The sequence below is a fragment of the Prosopis cineraria genome, unplaced genomic scaffold, assembly GCF_029017545.1.
Source record: "Prosopis cineraria cultivar Desert tree isolate PC_DT_omini unplaced genomic scaffold, ASM2901754v1 PC1409, whole genome shotgun sequence".
NCBI lineage: Eukaryota > Viridiplantae > Streptophyta > Magnoliopsida > Fabales > Fabaceae > Prosopis > Prosopis cineraria.
In genome coordinates, this window is record NW_026556734.1 from 6,561 (window position 1) to 31,407 (window position 24,847).

General features: G+C 31.2%; 1 long non-coding RNA gene and 1 pseudogene across 1 annotated transcript; both read right to left on the bottom strand.

Annotated features, from left to right (window-relative positions):
• Positions 1–6,805: 6,805 nt before the first annotated feature.
• Positions 6,806–15,564, bottom strand: LOC129300055 (protein root UVB sensitive 6-like; annotated as a pseudogene).
• Positions 15,565–23,720: 8,156 nt separating this feature from the next.
• On the bottom strand, positions 23,721–24,554 carry LOC129300054 (uncharacterized). Its single transcript, XR_008590694.1, has 2 exons — positions 24,442–24,554; positions 23,721–24,268 (listed from the first exon to the last, which is right to left on the bottom strand). It is a non-coding gene; the product is annotated as an uncharacterized LOC129300054 (long non-coding RNA).
• Positions 24,555–24,847: the final 293 nt, after the last annotated feature.

Sequence of the window (24,847 nt, forward strand, 5' to 3'; positions counted from 1 at the left end):
TAGCCATCACATGAAAACTAACATATAAGGGCAAAAATCATAAAACTATATCAAACTAAATCAATATCTATATATAAATTAAAAGCTTCTTCCTCTTCTATAATAGCTAGGTTTGATAACACGACAGTTTTGTTTTTAACATAATACCTATAACATATAACTGACTGTTATCTATGGTATTAAATTCCTTCTGCACCTTCTCTGGACACATGAATCAATATTTTTCCTCGCTCCTTGTTAGTTAGTTAAGCTCGATCATTGCACTAAGACAGAAATCAATTATATAGAAATAAATATAAACGATATTTGTGAACCATGAGGCTGTGCACTTACAATATGAAAAGTTTCAATAAGGATTGGTACAGCGCCTGACTGATAATTAGGATCTCTATGAGGCCCTTCTTATCAAGAGTGATTTTTTACAGCAGATCACTTACAATCCCCGTTGGCATTTTGATTATGAATATAATGCCTCTTTCATTGTCGCCACCGTATCTCGAAGAAAAGTTTGAGTAATTTATTATTTGGTTTTAAGAAATGTTTAAATATGTAGGTTTCAAAAAGTAGAATGTATATTTATGTAGGAAAACTCAATAAATAATGCTCAATTTATTTAGTTTATTTATAGAGGAAATAGTGAGTATATATTTTGAAATATGTATAGATTTCCTTCAAATTTTCTTAAAATATGAAAAACTGAAAGGATAATTTGAAAAGATGATGATTGAAGACAAATAGTATTGTACTGATGAAAATTAGTTTAACTAATTAAGTGAATTGAATTAACTTATTTGAGATATAAAATTCGAGTCTTGAAATATGTAATATTAATAACAGTTACACAAACAAAAGTTCATATTTATTTGAACAAGTAATGGTAACCCCTTCAATTAAGTTTTACAAGACACAGAGTGATGAAATAAAATATTAAAGACAAAAAGTATTGTAAATTAGAATGCCAATTTAGGCCATGTTTGGTAGGTTGAAATTGTGAAGATGGAAATGAAATTGGGATAGGAATCTGAATAAAGTGATGTTTGGTAGATATGAATTACAATTCCTGGGAATCCTAATTCTATGGAAAAAGCTAATTTTAATTCCTTATGTAAATCTATGGATTGGGAGCAATTCTATGGAATTGTAATGTTTAAGACACTTTGCCCTCATCAAAAAATAGAAAAGACAAATTTGCCCTCAAAAAAAAAAATAAAACCCTCATATGCTAGCAAAAAAAAAAGAAAAAGGGAGTATAAAAGGGTGATAATATTTTTTCTCATTATATATAAAGCGTTATAATATATATATAAGATGGTATTATATATAATATTTGTATATAATTTATATATTTATAATATTTTTTTGGTATAAGAAGAGTAGATTGATTTGTTGACATTTTTTTTCTAAATCTACATGTTAGTGTATTTATTTTAAAGTAGAAGGGATGGGAACCATTGTCAATTTTATTTTCAAGAAAATGTTCCCTCTGATGATAAAACTTTTTGTTTGGCCCAAGCTAGTGAATAATAGTTACAAATATAATCTATGATTTATATAATATTTTATTAATATATAAAATACATAAGAAAATTGGTACACAATTAATTTTTTATTATGTTTTATTTAATTTTTATATAGGGGTATTTTATCTTTTAAGTATAATTCCATTTCCATGTCTTGCATACCAAACAAAAGTAATGCAAGGATTCCATCTAATCTTTCTAACATACCAAACATACTTTTATAATTCAATTCTATTCCAATTCTGATTTCAATTCTGATTTCAATTCCATCAAAAAACTATTCCATCATACCAAACGGGACCTTAGGAAATGAGAAGAGTGGGAGTGCGATCGGAGGAGAAGAGAGAGAGAGGGAGAGAGGGAGGGAGGGAGGGAGGGCACGCATGCCCAACAAAAATTACAACGCGCGCATGATCCAGGCGGGTGAAAAAGTTTGTCTCTCTGCATTTAGCTTTTCTTTCACAGTTTTCCATTTCGCTCTTGGTGGACCCCACTCACTTTTCGCCCCTTTCCAAATCCACCGTCCAAGTGTGAAAAAAAGAAAGGGCAAATTATATAATTGGTACAATACAATTAACAAAAATTTAATTCATAACATGTAAGATTGTGAGGTCAAATTTTATTGTTAATATGAAGAATTTATTAGTAACTAATATATAAGTATTTTGATATATTTTTTTTATATCTTGATCTTTGATGAGCCACCATAACTAAACTTACATAAACTTTTCACAAGTTAAAAAATAGAAATAGAATTACATGTCTTTTTAATCCAATAATAGCTGGAAGTATAAATTTTTTTTAATATGGCTATCTAATGAGTCAAAGTCAAATATATTGGTTGAATTATAGATAGCTCTTCGAAAGACTTTTTTCATGAACTCAAACCTAAAATCCCGTGCTTAAGTGGTTATTCCATTAAGATCAACGTATGTAAACCAACTTTATTTATAATGCTTCAAATTAAAATACACACTGTTATATTATATTTTAAACAATATCTATAGAGTACTTGAAATCGTTAAATTCATTTATTTTTGGAAAATATCATCTAAGGATTTTTGTAGCTTTTATACCAAAGAATGATCCTATAATTTTGAAATATCATTGCACCCTTAGGACCTAATTGAAAATAAGATTTAAGGGGGAAAACGTATTACCCCTATCAAGTGAATGAAAAATAGAACTGAATAAATGTCCGCTTGTTACTAACATATGGTTACTTATTAATACTCAAATGATGTTTGTTTATTCAAGACAAACACTTATACAATTATTACATGTCTTATCAATTTTTTTAAGTTCATGAGGCAATAAGTGGTTGTTAACATATATGTAATTACTTATTTATATATGTTATGCTTATTAGTATGTTTATGCATGTTAACTCTGCTTCCATGTTCACAAAGCTTGTTTTACACATTGATTTTATTCACTGCTTCAGCACCCTCACTTCTTCGTTAATACTTTTAAGTTTAAACAAACCCTTTTCTCCATAGAGCATATAATCCCATCACCCAGATTAACCATTGATTAACAAAAGCAAAAAATATGGCAAAATATTATGATAAAGGATCAAACAAGAAAAATTAATTGGGGTGAAAGGACCTGATCCAAAATCTGCAATTTTTCTTCCCAAAACTGCATTTTTCTCCCATATTCTGCACGTTAGGTCCTTTTCTCCAATTTAATTTGTTTAACAGTCATAAATTCTTGTATGCACAGGTATATCACATTGTTTGTTATACTAGCCAGTAAATAAAATATGTCATGTCAGACAACTGTAAATATAAATTTATTTTGTTATTGATGATGGTAGAAAAAAAATACAAGAAATTAAATCAAAGAGACATTTCATTTCAAAAATAAAATCATTAAAAACAATACACATAAGATTTTACTTAATTGAAATGGTGTAATTTTATTAGATAGAGTATGGATGAGATAATACTCTTGGTTCATGAAAAATTTATCATTAAATTGTCCTTTTTCTCCCACCCTTCCAAAATATATTCAACAACCCATAAAAAAATCAATATTTATCATGAAGAGAACCATCAAAATTATAATTAGACTAACTGAGGGACGTTTCACTCAACTAATAGAGAGAGTTAAATCATCTTAACTTAGAATTTTGAATTTAAGTCTTCAAATATACAGTTATATTAATAAAGATGCCAAAGGCATTTTGAAATACTTGTAAGGCCACCAATGATAATAACAATCCTACAAAATAAGGGTTTAAATTAGTCTAGATAGGAGGTAGTAATACCCATGTTTTCCAATAGAATCAATATATATCTATATTATATATATATATAATTAGACTAAAGTAACGAAGAGTTCAAAAAGGTATAAACAATTTGACTATTATAACCCTAAAACAAAATAATCTTAGGCAAATGATCAATTTGCTATAAGTCAACTCTTTGTATTATTCTCGAACCAATTCACAGTACATAGATTAAGCTATTTACCTTAAACACATCTCAAACTTCATATACATTCATAATCTACTTTTTAATTACTAGTTGTAGTCCTTCTTTCTCTATCTGATACTATATTGGGTAGCGTGGAGAGTAACATAGTTTTTAATCAAAAATTGTTTTTTTAAAAAATCAAATCAATGGCTCCCCCGGATCTCTCTCTTGATGTTTGTGGAACATAAGCAATCATTGGTTAAAGCTGAGTGATTGAAGAAAGAAAACATAGACAGTGTAGTGCAGATGTGGCGTGTAAGAAAACCTCCCCACAAATGTATATATAAGCGTGACTTCAAACGTACCATTTTGCAGACACTTTTCAATTTCCCTCTATGGATTTATAATACATATATATATATATATAATCAATTCTCTATAATAATAATAATAATAACAACAACACGTTACTACTCTCTCTCTCTCTCTCTCTCTCTCTCTCTCTCATATGCATGGTGAGTAAAAGAAAGCAAGAAAACAAAGAAGTTGACTGCATCAGTGTATCTGATATCACACAGCAACAGCTGCACGATATACATCATTTATAGTTATTTGGAGTGCCATCATTCATTCATTCAATATCGTATCATACAAATTTATCTCTCCAACCCATTGATTCTCTCTGTCAACCACAACTTGCAGATTTATATATGCGTGTGTGTGTGTGTGTGTAGAGGTTTCAGTCAGATTATATGTATCTGAAGTAACTGATGGTGAAAAGGCCACAGACTGAAATGAAAGTTTTGTCAGCCACAAAACATCTAGTTCAAACTCAACGCTACACATCTACAAAATTTTAACATATATATGTCTGGTTGGTTGGTTGGTTACTTGTATACTTCTTTTGAATCATGATATAGGATATTGGTACAATAACAACTTGTACTGTTCTTAAAAAAGTTTAGTAAAACTTTTGTCTTTCCCAACTTTTTTTTTGTATTTTTAATTATATCTTTATTAAATATTTTATATAAGTGTTTAATGACAATTAATAATGATGGTTGAAATTTCACTGCATGATCGTTTTTTCAATAAGTATATTCCTTCTAATCTCGATTATAAAGTGCTTTCAACTATTTTAGTGAAGTCAATGAATAACAGTTAACTCATTAAATGTGTTATAAAATGAAAAAAAATTGCAAGTCTACCTCTACTAGGAAAAAAAGAAGAAAGAGATACATAGTATGTAAAGAGCCAAAAAAATAAATTTATAACAAAGGTAAAATTAGAAAATAGTAATAAATATTTTTCATGTACCTTATTATTAAGAACCAAAGAATTATTATAGAAAGTGTCATATATAATAGGGATTGGAAGGAGTAATTCATGAAGTAGAGGTAGAATTGAAAAAAAAATATAAAAACTACCAAATATCTTACATTTTGGACTAACAAATGCTTCTATAACTTGCTTTATATTAGTTTGGCGGGAGTATGTTGCTGATAATCTGTAATTGAAAAATTCAAGAAAACAGAGATTAAATCTGACAAAAATGCACTTGATTTATTTGTTTAATACAATAACCGGTGGATTGGACATTATTGTGCGTACAGATGAGAAAAAATTGTGAGTCTGGCTTCGTAAAGCAAAGTAGTCAAGGGAATTCTAGACTAGTTGCTATATATAATATATATATATATATAGTCAAGCTGTCGATTGATTATTCGAAATAATTGGACGGAAGGGTCATTTTATTATACATCAATTTGTTTGGTGTCATTTGTTTTTGTTTAAGAATATATTCTGTTTTCTGAATAAGCATGTTTTGATAATGAATTGTCTACTACTTAACCATAAATTCAAGAAGTTGGAAGGTTGAATTTTGAACATGTTTTCTCGATATTTTTGCGAAAAACTTGATGATATTGCGAATCAACAAATAAATAGATAGTTACTACCCAAAAAAAAAACATATAAATATATTATTGGAAAAATTACAAATAGGTCCTAAGGAGGGGACTGTAAAGACTTTTTAACCCTCAATGGTTGTAGAAGGCTACGGCCCTACGCGCACAGAGGGGGGAGAGAAAGAGCCGAAACCAAAAGAGGCCCAAGAAATGTATTTTTACCTTCAATTTGGGCCTACAACCAGAGTTGAAGATCCAACACTATCCACTTCTCTGCAGGACTTCACATATAAGTTAAATAATCATAAAAATTATTATTATTCTGAAAATCATAGAGCTAAAATTTAGGAGATCTATCATTGAATTAAAAAATATATTATGATGATGATAGTGATTGTTGCTTTTTCTTTTTGTTACTATACATGAACATGTAAATGCATACTTACATATCTAAAATTACATAATTTAGTTTAATCCACTTCTCATGCCAAAATGTTAATGAATAATTAATTTAAAATATCAAATCAAAATTAAAAATATATTTTTATTATTGTTCAGTAAAATGCATATCAAAATGCAAAGCCTTCACTTGATGACAGGCTTCAATCAAAGAAGGGCTTTACAATTGGACAAAAGAGCTCCATTATATTCAACACTGAAGATTTGGAAATTCTATTGAAGTCCGATACTCCGTACAGAATTTCGGTTTCATTGACATTATGCTATAAAACTTCTCCGATTCTACAAACACATCTTTGAGTAACATCACTCTTCCTCTTTTTGAACATCCCTTTACTTTTTATTTGTCTGTTGCCATTTTACGTCCTCAACATATGTAATTATGAGCAACAGCATCTCATTGAAGTAGTTGATTTTTCATAAACAGATGCAGAGAAAATAAAAATGATAGCAAAAAGAAATACAATGATTATACAGTTCGAAGTACACACACTCTATAGAACAATAAGAAAGTTTGGAACCACAAGATCCCAAATTGAAAATTTGCATTGCCATTGATTTTCATGGTTCTCTACAAGCATATCAAGTTATTACGACTAAAGTGACTAAAGAGAAACAGGCTACAACAGTGCAAACAAAAAACTTATGTAAAACTAGCAGTCCCCACTGAAACCATGACTTTTTAGAACATTAGGGATTTTATTGACGTTAAATAACATTCAGAAAATACACACAATATACACGGTGATATGCTCGCAACTCATTACTATAACTAAATTCCTTTTTATTTCTAAAATAGAATCCTATAGCTAAACACTATAATAGGTCTCCATTCATATAAATATCCAGTGGAGAATACACTCAGGTTTTCTGAGGCTCAAGGTTTCCATGATTCCTCTTAAGCATTGCAATCTCTGTTCCCAACAATGGGGGATTTGAACTTTTTTGGTTGGTTCATTGGTCGGCCTATTTCATGTCATCCATAGCAGTCCAAGAACCTTGGGTAGAAATTCTTAAATAGACTTCTAATAATAAATTGGTAGATCAAACTAATCATGGATAGACAAGTAAGCATATTACAAGAGAACTCCACGGCAAACAAGCTCACATGTCTATAAATGACTGAATTCACAATCAAGCTTTCTGTCATCTGAATCCATGAAGAATTTCTCCCAGTAGATCCCCAGTCAAAACACAACAGCATCAGGTGATGAATCAGACGTCGCCTATTTAATCAGTTAACACAGCCTGGCTTGACCGGGATTAAGAAGCGATTCTGACATAGCCCAACCCTGCAAGAGAATAGGTTATACATGTAATTTGGCAATTGCATTAAGTAAATATCCACAAAAAGAATAAGACCTTAATAGTGACCATGGAATGTATCCTAAGTATTCATCCCATAATTACTTCTAATATGAAGAAATAATATAAGGTGGTGGCTGTACATCCTAAACATTGAGCCAACCACATGTCAACGTGGTGAGATTCAAAAGGATGTCGAAGTCAACTGAGATGTAATTTATATTATAAAATCCTTCATTGCAACTACATGAAAAGCCATCTACACTTATGACAGCCATAACATCTTATTTACTTCACATTCACCCACTCAAAAAGTGGAGATAAATGAATATAATAAAAATCATTAAACCCTATCATACATTCATACCATTCGAATCACCTAAATCAATGTCATCGGTGTCATAGAGCTTCCCTGGTCATAACGCAACAAACCAGGGGCGAGAAGTTCAAACTAATTTTTAATAGAGAAAAAACACTAGATCTTTAATTATAAAAATCATTAAACCCTATCATACATTCATACCATTCGAATCACCTAAATCAATGCCATCGGTGTCATAGAGCTTCCCTGGTCATAACGCAACAAACCAGGGGCAAGAAGTTCAAACTAATTTTTAATAGAGGAAAAACACTAGATCTTTAATTGTTACTTGTCCCTTAACCGTCCAAATCCCTCTACCAACAACCATAGAAAGAAAAATCATCTCTTACTAACCAGGAAAATCGAACACAAAAACAGTGTCAGCCACAAACCCACCAATTCAAGACCTCAATAGCAGCCAGTAATTACAAAGCTAGAATAATCAAAGGCAAGCTCCTAAGCTTTTGAAGCAGAAAACAATATATGATGTTTAAACATGGATGAAAATAGTCTCCACTAACCTGCTCCTCAGCTTTATTCTTAAATTGCTCATAAGAATTTGACACCATCTTGCATGACTCAGCAATACAAGCTTTGAGGTAAGGAATGTTGAGCATCTCATTTGAATTAGGATCCGCCCTCTGCTTCCAAGAAGAAATTTTACTTGAATTTGATGAATTTATAAAATGTAAAAGGACATGAGCCTGCAAAATGAGGTGATTTAAATTCAAGACCTTCTTAGTGAGAAAAAATTCCCAAACTATTCTGACAAATATGCTAGAGAGTAATGTCTCACATGAAATGCTGCTTTTAGAATGTCATCTGACTTCGCCTGACCCTTAAGTAGTGCATACACTTTACTCTTTGAGGGGTTATATGTCACAAGATACCTCTCTTCCTGTTGGTTAAAAGAAATTATAGATGCATGATGATTGCTAATAATAAGTCAATATATAGACTTGTAACAGAAGGCTCAAACTTGCATCCACTCAATAAGGACATACTTCAAACAGAGGCTTTATGGCAACATATGCACTAGGATCTTGGAATGCATCCTTGAATCTGGATCCTGCAAAAATTTAAAAAACAATAATTAGAATAATTGTTTTCGAGCATAAGAGACCGTAATTAGTAAATATCAATCTTTCAGTCCATTTGTGTACCAAGGACAACAGGCCTCTCTTTCCATGGAAAACTGAATATGTTCTCATTCATATTACCCTCATGCAAAGTAGGTACTCGCCCTGAAATGTAACAGCTCAATTAATATACAGATAAAGGATATGATGCTATAATATAACAGAGAAAACTGCTTCTGTTTGTGTAGGTTGGGGAAGGGACGGGTGAGTTTGAGATGGTCATGCATCAAAGGTGGTCTTATGATACCTGTCCTGAGGAAGGACTCTACTGCCACACTAAATCTTGCCCTGTTCAGTGTGTGCAAGACCACAGATTTTACCTATTAATGCAATAAGCATAAGAAAACAGATACCAGATTGAAAGAACAAGACATAAGAAAGAATCATCTTTAGAAAAATCAAACCTCTCTATAAGAGCTTAGCACATATCCACAAGAAAGGAAGGCAAATGTGGATACTAGAGATGGATTTTTTTTGCTCATTAATATGCCAAGTCCAGTTCCCATCTGTAAATACAAAAGAACAAGGAAAAGGAGACTCAGCTTAATTTTATCAGAAGTGGTGACTTCAGATGTGAAGTTACATAAAATAAGAATCTTACAGAACATAAGAATCACTAGCATAAAATAAAGCATAACCTTACAAATAAGATCATCACAGTATCATTTTTTATAACAATATTAGGGATATTTGCAATATTTCATATGCTTCATTTAAATCAGAAATTACAGACCAAGTAAGCTGCTACTTTAGCTCAGTTCATGTTTTTGATCCCCATGTTCAAATTTATAATTTTTGCAGTCCCTTATTATGGGCTGTAGATTTGTAGTCAGAATTGAGATTAATGTTATTACTAAGAAGGTTTGGTCATCTGAGTTTTTTCTGTGTAAGTTTAATAGGGACAGAAAATCTCAATGCTGGTCACCCAATCTGTCTTCATTTATTTGTCTTCTGTTTTTTAATTTACACATTTTCTATCCCTGATTTCATGGGATTATATTTTCTGTTATCATGCTTTGATTTTCCCTCCTTCATTTCTGCTTTTTTCTTTTCGAGTTAGTTAGCATTTTCCATGCTATCGACTCACTTATATAAGCTATATCAGTTTTATCAGAATAATAGATTGGGGTTTTGAGATTCTCACACTAAATAGTCCTAATTCTTGTAGGATTCAGACAGTGCTATTTAAGAATTTACCACTCTCTGTTAATATGAATTATCAAATTTCTCCTTTGTCATGTCAATTTCTACCATTTTTCAATCAACAATTTCTTCTTTAAAAATTGCATTAAATAAATATCCATTAACAGAATAAGCACTCAATAGTCAATACAGATCTCTTGGGCAACTATTCCTTTCAAATTTCAATTCTTTCTTGAACTTGTCCAATTACTCACCAGCCTCCCACAATCACCAGCGTTGTTCACAACCCTAAGCTATCACCAATTTGATTCTCAAGACCTAAGCTACAACTTACATGTGCTCTAGCTCTTCAACCCATCCTTTTCTACATTTCAACTTTCAAGAAATATAATTTAAACCTAGAAAACCTTAATATATCAGCTTTCCTAAGACATTACTTTAAACCAATATCCTTATTCCTCATTTGTTTCTTCCTAATATGCCGTCAAAGTAATAGCTACATAAGGTCTGAATTCATAGGATGTTTATTTGCATGCACAAACACAACCAGACATGCGTGTAAAAGAATAGCCTAGATCAAATCACAAAAGCATAAGATGAATTCAGAATGAACAAGATGTTCCAATTAAAAAACAAAAAAACATATGAAATAGTATTAAGCAGAAATTTACCAAATGTTATGAGTTCTTAAAAACTTTCTGTGACAGTATATTATTTTTATCCACCAAACCAGAAATTAAGTTTGCTTATAATAAGTTAATTTGGCCCCTATATTCCTCACACCTCACACTAACATAGAACAGGCACTAACAATTTTTTCCAAGTTATTAGTGCTAGTGTGGCTTTAATTTTTTTCAAGTTATGCAGATGAACAAAATTAGACAAATCTTAAGAGTCAGAACTAAAAATTTATTATTAATTATAAAGGTTCTCATTCATTTCATCCAGTAAGTTCCCGTCGATTCTTAGGTTGCTTGACCAGAAGACCACAATTTTCATTATGTGAATTTTACACGACATAACAAGTTTGCCCATCTTAAGAGATGCCTGAATTGCAAATAGAATTTAAAAGGAACAAATTATTCATACATAAAGATGCCTAGTACAGCCATGTTAAGTTTAATTTGATCTTAGCATGCACGAAGTCAAATATTACCTGATTATAAATCGATTAAAAAAATGCTTAACTGATTTAATGGTAGACAGGCATGCCTTCTGACAAATTTTCAACTTAACCTAATAAATGTACAGGGAAGAACACTATGCACAGTGAAAAATAGTTTCCACATGGTATTAGAGCCTTATGACCAAGGGGTCAGGAGTTCAACACCCCAAAAAAAAAAAAAACATAATAAAACAAACTGATTACAATTATGTCTCATCAATATAGTTAGCCTGAGTTTTGTCCTCCATTTAAGGCTTGGCTTCTTCTTCTTCTTTTTTTTTTTTTTTTTTTGGGGCTAGGGGGCTTCGGCTTCTGAGTCGAAGTGGATTTTGACAATGGCAGATCTTTCATTTATTTATTTTGAAACAGCCACCACAGTTAAGTGGGTTCTAATCAATACTTACCCTAAACATGCAAAGTGCAATTGGAAAAAAAAAAATTTGCTAAGCTTCCAAATTTATGCCAGTAATTAACGCAACATAATTTCCCAACAAATGATGACAGCTAATGCAGAAGCTTGTAAGCATACCAGGTCTGCAATATTACTAACACATTCTCCTTTAGCAGTGACATCACCTATGTTTTCTCCTTGAGCAAAGGCTTTATAAATTGGTGTCCGAGTTGATGTTGATGTTACAGCAGCAACATTCTAAAGCACAAATTAACAAATAAGCCTGCAAAACTGGCATAGTAGTAAATCATGATCACTCACGGTAAGGAGGTCATCAAACCTTTACTAAGTTAGCAGCACATGCCAAAGGAAGAAATAGATGTGGCACTGCTGCAGTTGCCAATTCCACCCCAGCACCTAACTCCAACAGAAGATCACCTGTAAATCGCAACTGCAACACAAATAACTTTCAGAGAGCAGATTGCAGAGAAGATTATAATTAAATTAACCAGAAGTAACTGATTTAAACCTGTTTAAGGTCATAATCAAACTTCTTCCTTGCCGAGCATAAATCATCTTTCCAATACGACCAGCACCATCCTATAATTATCAAACATAATCATATTCACTCGAATGTCAGCAATTGTATGAAAAACAAGTCTATCTTTCGCAAGCTTAAAACAATAAAGCACACTTGGCATATTTGGGCCCACATAAGCGAACAAAGAGATGGTAAAGTAGGGTGCACCATATGCCATTTTAGGTACCATAGCCATATCAGACATATATCTGATACAAATACACATACCATACACATAATCCCTTTTCTTGTTTTTCCCTTTTTGTCCAATGCATTTCAAAATGTTTCCCAAAAAAAAAAACGAGCATTACAAAACAGTACTGGAATGCACTGAAACACCTCAAGTTGTCAAAATGTACGGAAGTGGTACAAAAAGGGCCATTGTCATGGAAAGACAAGACCATTGAATTTCGAATTTCACATGGATTTCAGAACTTCATGGTCCAGCATCTGTCCATACTTTAATTTAGAGGGTTCATTTGTCTTTTTTCAAGAAAAAGGCAGTAAAATTATTATTTAAAAAATTAATGAATTTTCAATGAGCTCAGTAGACTGAAATTCAGCAAAAAAAAAAAAATTATTGGTCCTAAATTTTAAAGATGTTTTTTGTGCACGTGTATTGCCCCAGAGAGGTTCATAAGAGTATAGGTTGGCTCAATTTTTTGCTTTCTCATTTTCCTGATATCAAAATTTAGATTGTTTAAAGTAATACATTTATGAAGTGTATTGTAATTGAGAAAGAATTGATCTGTTGACTGCACATACAGAATTATGAAGTAATACATACACACGCATAGCCTAAAATTTTAGAAATTGTCATATCTCATGTAACATATCTTGTCATCTCATATATGTATCTGTATTTGTGCTTACATAGATGGTAAATCTGGTCACTTTCAGATCATATCTTTTTCCATCATTGAAGTTATTTCAGGGGGAAGCAATTACAGGGTTAAGCTAAGTGGATATTATCCTACCTTGAGAATCCAGTTGATAGCTACAGCCCCAGGAGTAGCTCTGTTTTGAGAGACTCCTACTGAACTTAAGAGTGTTTGAGTTGTTAACACACCAATTGCTCCACCGAAAAAGTGCTGCAAGGAAAAGGGATTTTTTGTTAGCATTAAAATCAATATATTCATCAAAATAGCAATAATCCAATCTCAATCTGATACTGATAAAAATTTTGCCCACATTGTATTGATGCAAAACTGCAAATATTAGTTAACAAAAGAATTTCTAATAAAGCTTATTTTCTGTATGGCAGACATTATGAAAGTAAATACCTTCAGAGCTCTCCATGTCATGTATGGCACATATGAAGGAGTAACACTATCAGGGAAACCTTCTGGAACAACATAGGATCTAACAAATGACATTAACTCCTGCATGCAAAAACATGTAAGAAGTAAGAACTTAGGATCTAACAAATGACGTTAACTCCTGCATGCAAAAACATGTAAGAAGTAAGAACTTGCTTCCACAAAAGAATTCAAGGCTCCCTACCTTTTTAGATTTCAGCATAAGGCATTTTCATCTCCAGATCCGGCAATATTTCTTTATTCAATCATACAAAGCATCGAAAATTATTTGTTACTTCTGTTTTTGATATTGTATTATCATGTCAGTACATCTTAGGTGAATGTCAGGGGAGTAAACAGCAAGTAGCCAACATTATAACCCTTTATTTTAATAAGCATACTGTAAGGGAGAGTTTATCATATTCATTGCAGTTACATATCATTATAATATAACTATAAATTTACTGTACATTTATCATGTGTCTAACTTCACAAATATATGTCCTTTTCTCTTTTTTCCCGTGCAATGCCGCACCGGAACTGGTCTACTTAAATAAAATAACAATGGTGTCCCTTCAGCTGGCATTCGATAAGTCAAATCTATGGATTTCATTCTAGTGACATTAATAATAAAGAATATGAATCGATCAAAAGCTTACTGATTCCAGATATGAGCACAGATTAAAATATAAAACCTATAGAGATTTTTTTTTTTTTGGCCTGATTATAAGATTGATTATTTGCAAGTAATGATATTACCCAGATTTTTGCATATACTGTTTCGAATTTATTCCTATAAACTTATCCCAATCGTATAACGTTGAGGCAGCTAATAAATCATAGAATCTCTAAATCTAGAAATATTAAAGGAACTCAATTAAATGCACAACGCCCAGTGAAATGTCATCCACGATCTGTGCGTGCCATCCTTGTTCACAGCACAATGCTAATCTTCTCCGTATCTTCCAATTTTATCGGATGTCCACTAAGGGGAAAGAAAAATGTCACTCTCCAACTTAACTAACTAAATTATGTAAATCAAAACAATCTGTATTGGCAATAATTCAACACCTCAGTATCCAACAACAGAACGGATCAATTTTTCTTTTTCTCTAACAAATATTTGAAGAAGGACTGAAAAGCGTCCAACATATACGTATTATACTTGCAACCAGAGAGCAAGACATAAAACCACACGAATATAAAAACGAGTAATTATTATAAAATTGACGGAGAAGTTACTCACATCAAGTGGCGCTTGAGGAGTATACAAGCTAAGTGCGCGAAAGGAATTCCGTTTAAAGCCTCCCGAGCCATCGCTCTCCGCCACATACTTCCATCTACGGCCACCCATTTCCTCGCAGCAGATCAATCTGAAGCTCGAACCGACAAATTCCTCACCACCAACAGCAACACCCCCAATAATTCTCCTTCGACACTCCGGTTCAACCAGCGACGCGACTTCAGAGGTGGCGGGAGTTGCAGCAACAGTAGGCGGTGATGCCAAATTAGCACTTATACGCAGCGTTTCGCGCACAAGGACTCTAGCATCCTGAGACGATGCTATTGCTTGAGAAGTGGCAGCGGCGTTTGGGGCTTGCTTCAGATTGATGGGAGCCATGGGAGATAAATCGAAGAGAAAAACTCAGAATGGTGGGGTTTAGGATTGAAGAACGAAAATTAGGAAATGAGAGAAGGGTTGGATTTATAGCAACAGAGAAAAACAAAGAATAAAGATGGCAGCATTGTTTTCATCGAAGGTTGATGAACGAAATGAAATGTGTCTACGTGAAAGTTCGGTCTCACGCTGTGAAGAATAATCTGAGGCAGGTGGCTTGCCTGGCTCAGAGAGAGAGAGAGAGAGAGAGAGACGGGGGAAAATTCGGTTTGTCTTCTTTATATGTCTGGTGAGAGGGGGAGGCTCTGATTCAAAAAAGAGAGAGAGAGAAGGGGGGGGGGAGGGGTTGACCGACATCGTTTAATTGAGTATTCATCACAGCCGCGAGTTTAGAGGTGGGGCCCACAATAGAGCCTACGTTATGTACGACCCGGATATCTTAGGAGAGTCAAGAATGTGAGTGATTGACAAGTGTGAACAAGTTACACTCAGATAAGGCCACGTGGTCGTGCATTTCTCCCTCAAAATTTTTTTTTTGGGGAATGGAAACTGAAATACAAATAGTAATCAATGGAAACAAAATACATCAAGGAACGAAAACAAAACCAAAAAAGCCTATCATCTTTTATCATTTTTCATACTTAAATTAGGACGTAGATAATAATTAAAAACGTAAAAATTAATTTTTAAAGTGTAAGGTGTAACACATTAAAAATTTTTTTTTTCAATAATTTAACTCAATCATAGTTGGGTTACAGCCACCCAACACATTTTTATATCAATAATTTCAATATAAAATATTTTATAATTGGCTTCAACTTACACACTATAACATTTCAGATAAATTTTTACCTACCACATGCCATTAGGCTAAATCACATTTGTCCATCCTTATACTCCCAACAAGTAAACTAAATCACATTTGTCTATCCTTATACTCCCAACAAGTAAAATAAGCAATTTTGTCAATTTTCAACACAAGCCAGTTATTTGACCTTATAATCATGTCATTTTAATCAATCCAAAGTAAACCAAATATTAAAATTACAGTCATCCAAATTGTACCAAAAATAGAAATAGTTTGAAAGGCATGATTACATTTATATATTCATATAATTGACAATAAACAAAAAGCCCTAGTATTGGCAATATAACACATTATAAATCATAAATTTAATACTCAAAAGAGACAGTGAATCTATACCACTAAGCCTCTGGGACTCCTCCACATGTCACTCGTGGCTCTTCTCCTGAAAATTGTTAACCACATAATGAGACTCAAAAGTCCCAGTAACTAAATCTAATTTATGATAGTGTATACAAACAGTTAAGTGTGTGCTTACTAAGTGAAAATTAAAAATAATATAATTCCAACAAATATAAGAAATATTACAATACACACAAACAACCATCTTTATATTCCTCCATTAACCTCGAGCCGTAGCCCTCACTCGGTGCTAAGTTACCCGGCCAAAGGTAGATTAACCCGAGCCCTTACAAACCACCTATTGAGCTCCGATAGGGGCGTACCACGTGGCACATAAATATAATAACAATAGCAAATCTCCCAACACCTCCCACAATAATCAAATAAATTCATAATAATATTGCACAATTATATAATATTACAAAATTTATAATTTTTTCAATAATCACCCAATTAACATGAAGTAACACAAATCACAAATTAAAAGCATGGTTACCTTGTGCTTTTTCAATAAATTATTTCTTAAAATTTCTCTCTCACCACAATCTTCACCAGTAATACAATCTACAAATACATATTATTTATAAATATTAGTTTCAATTTTTGAAACTAATAAAATAATTCTAATAATAGAATTAAAAATATAACATAATTTCTAATCTCAATCTTAATACAAATCTAGAGTTAATACTATTAAGTAAAATTTTTAATCCTCTTTTAATTATCAATAAACACATAATAATCTAAAAATTAACTTCTAAACTAATTTCTATTATCAAAATTTTCTTTTTATTTCATAAATTCGTACCTAAAATACTCAAAAATAAAAATTGAGTCTCTAGCTTAGAATCATAATCCTATAACCATAATAATTCATTTCTCATCCAAATAATCATCTAAACCTCAATAAATCAACATATATTTTCAGATCTAGTTTAAATTTGATCCATAAGCCACAATTCAAAGATCATCAACAAATTTATACTCTAGAACATTTATTATACTACTGACAACCTCAAAAACCATATTTATTCAACATAAATTCATCCCTCTTCCAGATCTTAAATTTTCTACCACTATAAACTTAAAAACCAAAGAAGAAGGATGACTAAGAAAAATTTTTAAAACACTTACTTAATCTTAAAAAGTTTAAAATCACACCCTAAATATCCTATTAAAAACTCTTACCTTAAAAATTTAGATATTTCGCACCAGCGACTCGCGTTCTCTCCGCCTCAGCTCGCGCGCAGAAAAAGAATTGAAGAAACGAAAGGAAACGAGTGAGTTTTTATAAAAATTCAGTGGGTCCCACACATTTTTTTTATTATTTTCTTCTTTCCTCTTCTTCTTCTTCTTTTTTTTTATTATTTTATACATATCATGCATGCGGCGGCCGAAAGTCTTTTGTTCTCCTCTTCTTTTTTTTTTTTCATACATTTTCTCTCTCTTTTTTTATAATAGTAATAATAATTTAATAATATTATTTTTTAATTAATTAATTAATAAATTTTTTTTAAAAATTAATTTAGAATTATATCCTAAGTTAGATTTAATAATCATTTCTACTAATTTGCTTGCCTGTAAATATTTTTCAAAATTTCTATTAACCCAAATCAATTATTAAAATTTAAATTGAGATGTTACATAAGGTAGCCTAATTAGATTATCATCTCAATTATCATCTCTAAGAATATGATTTAACTCAATTTGAGCTTTTATAGAGAAAAAAGATCTAACTTGCCCAACAATATCCTTAAAGGTGTGGTTGGCATCACATACCGTTTACTCCCTCAAATCTGAATTAACTTCACCCACACAATAAGCATTTTACATAACAATTATTCAATTTAATCAAATAGTTATAAAAAATTTTATCATATAATTTTGAGAATTTCAAATTTAAATTTTTTGAAGGAGATAATATATGTAAAGAGTATTTTGATCATGGTAATTATTTTGAATTTTTAAAAGGAAATGTATATTAATATTTTTTAGTATTAATGAAATTCAATTATAATTAAAAAATCTATTAAGTTAGTAAATTTAGGTCACTCATTGAATTTAAATCCCTCAAGTCCTCATCAGAGGTATCTTTCCAAAAAAAAAGTGAGTATTCAATATAAGACAGTTGGTGGAATGCTAATTACATTTTTTTAATATTATCTATATTTAAACACATTAATTATGAGAAAGAATGTAATGTAAATTTAAAATTCTTTCATTTAAATATGAATAAAATTAAAAATTTATTATTTTTCAGATAAAGTTAATGATGTAACCCTATCTTCTTAATTCTAATAAAGTAGTTAGAGATATTTTGTGATCTAGAGATAGTATGTAATTATAAACGACTAACATGAAATGGCCAAAGAAAACGTGTTGCCAATATTTGCTTGCTGGTACTATTTTTAACGATCACCAGCTAGATAATTATTAGCGGGGGGAGCAAAATAAATAAATTGTTTGGTTAAATGCCAAGTCCAGAAACTTTTATCCAATCTCTTATTTGTTATGGGCCAAAATTTTTTTATCCTATTTATAAGTTATTTTAACTATATAATTAAAATTAATAAAAGATAGTTAAATTATTAAACTTGTCTTAAAAAAAATCAATTTACCCATATTAAATGCATCATCTTTAAAAAAATATTTTTCTCTCAAGTAACCTTTTCTTTTCTACTTACTGAAAATTGTTAAAAAAATTAAAATTGGGAGAAAATAATTAATAATTCACTTTTTTTGTAAGTAATTTATAATAAAATCATAAATTAATTCCTCATGAAATGTTACTTATATATAGGATTGAAGGAGTATCTATAATATAAGCTAATAAAATATTTTTTTATCATTGTGTGATGTGTAATATATTTAAAATACTTGTTGTTGTTATACAAGATTGGGTGAAAGGTTTATAGCTAGGCATAATAAGTTTTAAAAAATGGTTAAGAAAGAAAGAAAGAAAAGTACTAACGTATAGTTATACACATTTTCTCTAAGTATAACTTAGTTATTGAAGTTGTTTACAATTAATGCACTTGGCTTGAGATTCAGTATACCTGCCTGTTTGTGAACAAAAATACTATAGTTTTTTCCTATTTATGTATTACATTTAGTACTACTATTCTTAATGTACTCTATCTATATGTCCATGTATAAGATTTTTTTATTTTTTTTTACTATCTATCTATTATATATTCCCTCCGTTAAAAAATATAAGACATTTTTTCAAAAGTTAAATGTTCAAAAATGTAACATATTTTTAATCTTTTAAGGTGTAATTATTTTTTTTAAGTGTCCTATTGATAATGACTTTATATTTATTATAGGGTATTTAATAGGGATAAATATGAAAAAATAAGGTTCGTTGAAAAGTAATTAACTACTTTATTGGGAGTAAGTTTCAATTAAAAATACCTTATATTTTTAAATGGAGAGAGTATATAAGAAAGATCGTGAGCATGTTTTGGCTACATCAAACATCACTACTTATAAACACTATTATAATGTTATTTTACTATATTCTTCAATCTTCAATATTCTTTCTAATTTTAATTTTAAATTAATATAAGTCATGTCCGTCGCACTAAGTTTAGATAATAAATCACAATATTTTTGCCTTAATTTTAAAAGTAAGATTTGTTAGAGTTTTAATATTATATATGGATATAAATTACTTAATTACCCAAATTATATATAATAAAGTAAATATGATTTAAGCAATTTTCTAAAAAGTAAATGTAACATAAATTACTTTTGGGAGGGAAAAAAGAAAAAGAAAAAGAAAGAACTTGCAATTTGCTAGATGAGAGGGTTGGAAGCGAAATGAAAAATCTGGAAAGATTTGGGTCCGAGGGAGATGGAGAAAACATACAAACCCATGCGGAAATAGATAAGTATTGATGATGTTAGCAATAGCACATGCATCAAGCACATCCATGTGGAGTGGTAGGCAGTTGGTTAGGAAAACGACAATGAAAGATCACATAAGGCATTTATTATGATTAAAGACCATGAATTTTTGAAATATTAAAAAAGGACCAAAGTCTTTGAATGAATTTTTAAGAAGTTGGGTGGATCAAAATGGGAAGAAAGACTTCAAAGCTTTCAAAGTGAATATTGAAAAGGCTTTTGACAAATTCTCAAAGGATTTCATTGATGATGACCTCTAAATTATCACTTACGGAAGATTATTACAATAACTATCTCAATACATATAAAAGTTTGTTGAGACGAACATTTTTAAAAAGAATTCACTCTTACGCATAGAACTTGAAAAGATTGTCATGACAACCATCTTAATAGAGCCTTGCAAATTAGGAATTCCCATCATTGAAAATCTTAGCAAATATCTCAGGCTCCTACATGAAAGGGCCTTCAAATTAACTTTCACTATTTTGCTAGAAAAAAATGAACTCATGTCTGTCAAGCAGGAAGTTGCTGCCTCAAAATATTATAAAAAATATATTATTGGCAAATGTGTTTTTTTTACTCTTAGTTACATCATATAAACTATGCTTCTACATGACAATGTGCCTGCTAAATTGGATAAAAGCTATAGACACTTGTTTTGGGGTTCAGCATATAGTTATGATAGTCTTGACTTCAAGAATCTTAAAAATCAAAATATTGCTTGCTTATGAACTCTATAAAGGCATTGTCACAAAACCTAAAAGTCTGAGTTTAGCTCCTACATGATAAATACAAATATGATAGGTTGACTATTCTAGTGATTTACAAACCAAGTTCATCTTTTTATATTTATGTTAGTATTTGTAAAGTCTAGGACAACTTTATGACACATGTAGGTTAAAAAGTTGGTAAAAAGGATCAAATATCTTTCTAGTATGAAAGAATGTCACCTCTACTTCTACCTCTTGTCAAGTTTGCATATCCTAATGCTAAGGATATTTTGCATGCTACAATCTCAAACTTTTGATCTCTATTATTGGCAGACAAAAGATAGACCAAATAAGCAATTATTTACATGCTGATGTGGTCAAACTAATATCCATTGTCCAATTTTCTCAATCTTCATGGTGATGATTATTCTCTCTATTGGAGACTTTTCTCAAATAATAATTTCTCTATCAAATTTATTTATGAAGCTATTAAAAATCAAGGAGATAAAGACAAGGCTCAAATCTTGACTACAATAGTTGGTTAGTTGTCAAAAGCAGAGCTTTAAAATGAGCATTTTTGTCCTCCCAACTTTCCAAAAAGACCTTGGTTCTTTCCTAAAATTTAAAAATCATGGTCCTCATTGCTATTAGCATACTTATATGGTCCATATTTGCCATTTTCTCTAATTGATTGATTTATACCGCACAACATTTTAGTCGCTGCTTTTTTTAGATGGATGGGCCCCACCACCTCTTTAAGGCCGAATTCTTCTTTCAGTCGCTCACCAAGAAGTTGTCTCTATATGCTCTCCGTCCAAGCCCACACGGAATGCTAAACGTGCTTCCCTTTTTGGTATGAATGTGGGCTAAAACGTGCTTCCTTTTATTTTAATGAAATATCACGATTTATGAAAAGTCTCCAATAAATGAGCTGTTCATTCCCGATTTTATTTTTGATACAGGTTTTTTTATAAAAAATTCATGTTATAATATTATGTGGGTCTCTCATACATTAATGCATTAAGTTTTAAAAATAAGTTAAATTATTTACAGTTTATAAATAAGCATAGATTATTGGATCTTTCACATTTTACATTGATATTGTAAGCTAAAAAGATTACAGGGTATCCATTATTTTTGCACAAAAATGATTAATATAATACATTTCACAAATTGTAAATAGACCGTGTCAATAAACACAAAAATAAATCTTCTACCACCACTACAAAAAAAAAAAAAAACTCATACTGAATGGTTATTTTAATCTTATATTAGACAGTTATAAAACATTTAATATGAAACCATTATATATTTGTAAAACTAAGACGATTAAATGAATCATTAAAAATCCTTATTGGACCATCCATACACTCCTTCAATCATGATGTTGGAAGAAAAACGATGCATTAATATAAATGTGGCCCATGTCCTATAATTGAACTCTTTTTTCTCTTAATCTCATTTGAATGTACTATTACATAAAGTACATATATACTAAAATTTTAAGATTATCCTATTTTTCACTTTATAGTGCCATATCTAATATCAATGTGATAGTATAAAATAAAATTAAAGGTCATTTTATTTTTGAACATTATCCAAAAGTTAATAAGCATCCGAAACTCAACTAAAAATTAATTATATCTCTATTGAAAATTTCCTCTTTCGTCATCTAGCCATTTTCTTCATCATTAATAAACCTCACATCGCAACTTTAATTTTTATTATAAAATATTAAGTTAAGAATAATTTTTATTCCTTAACTTTAACCCCAAAAGATTAATGGCACTCAAACTCAAATATTTTATAATAAAATATTTAACAAATATATTATGAGGCCTACTAACAATGAACAGATATCAAGTCAACAAGTAACCAAGGAAAGAATATTTAACATTGAAGGATAAAATTAACCTATAATTAAATTTAGGATGCCTAGTAACCTTCAGGTAAAATTAAGAGGTAAAATTGACCCTTAAACCCTAAAAAATTTTGTGCAGAGGTCCGTAAGCCGGATATGGTCTGATCTGGCAGAAAAATATTTGCCAAGTTGAAATTTTGGGATGCTGTGGAGACTACGAATGGCCTATATATCAAAAGACACTCAGTGACTCCGCTATTCATAAAACAAAGAATACTAGGTTCCATTCAAAACAATTAATTACTCATAAATCCATTGACAAGTAAGCTTAAGAACATAATGTTATCATTCTCTTAAACTTAATTGTCAATGAGCCTAGGAGTAGAACTTGCCGTGTAATTCTCCCTAAAACAAAAGCACAATAAAACAGTACTACCGCAGGATCTATTAATCCAAATGAAATATACACCAAAAGCGTATTAATCTATGAGAGCTGGATCTTGTGAAGAGAATAAGGGGTGTACAAGGGCAAAACCACCACCGGGTTAATGACTAACCTGAAGTCCGGTCTGAAATCACCACAGGTTGGATGGCAGCCTGGAACGGGCTTCGTCTGCCAGACCACAGGACCCTACCAGTATTCTTTTTTTCCCCTGTTTTCTTCTCCTTTCTTTTGGTATTTTCTTTTCCAGATTCCCATAGAGCGTCAGAAATAATATAAAATTTGAAAAAGAACCAGATTTAGTATTATGGGGAGCACACAAGTATTTCCAAGTCGTCTGCCATATCATGCAAGCCAGAAAGAAAAATATTCCAATGATTCCATAATTTTTTTTTTTTGGCGCTTGTGCTTGTTTTTCAGCCTGGTTGATGACGGAATTAATCATCAAAATAAATTTAGCTAATTGATATGATGCATACAACAAAAGGGCAAAATCTTTCATCCTATACAAGCAATTACCACTAGTTAAATCCTCATAGAAGATCATATCAACTGGATCCTCTTGTGGCACAAGTACCCAGTTTTAACACACACAAGATATGCATCAAAGGATTTAAAATCAATGCATATCACTTTTCCCATCAAGATAAATTCAGCTACCTGCAGAGATGATCTGCAGTTCATCTTTTATCACTCTATCATGAACAAAGCCGAAAATTCCGTCCACATCTATCCATCACTCATTGCGGATTGAGTAATACTTCTCCAAAAGAGTTGGCGATTTTGATATTTCATTCATAAGGTTCTTGAACTTGACACTGCAATCTCCACCGCTGCAATAAACAAATTGACAAAGATATAATGATGTCTAAGAGCAAAATAGTTGTTGGAAGGAAAAAAGAAAATAAAAGAGAATTAGAGGGGAAAGTAGAAGAGAATGAAAAGGGAAAAAATGTTCCCTAGCTTTCAAGAGGCTAGAGACTCTCCTCAGTCCAGCCGACTTAACTTTTTTTCTGCATCCCCATATCTCTCTAACAGAATCATTGTATCGCTTCTCTGTCACGCCTTTTCACAAGGGTCACTTCACCCCTTCTATCACGGTCTCTTCCTTTATTTTCATTTCCCCTCCTACAGACATTTATGGTCCAAGATCCAAAGATTTGTAACTTGAGGGAGAGCTGGCAACAAAATTTTCGTGTGTATTATAATTGGGCATATGTGAAAGTAAGGCTTGTCTCCCACAAGTTGTCTGAAGTATAAATGGTCAATTGGTGGCCGGAGAACACTCAACACTACCAGCATATATGGGATTGTAGGTTTTACATGTTTAAGCTTTCAATGTTGTCTACCATGGAAATCACATCTAGACACTTGATAAGATTGATGGAAAAAGAACTAGAATCTCAAGACTT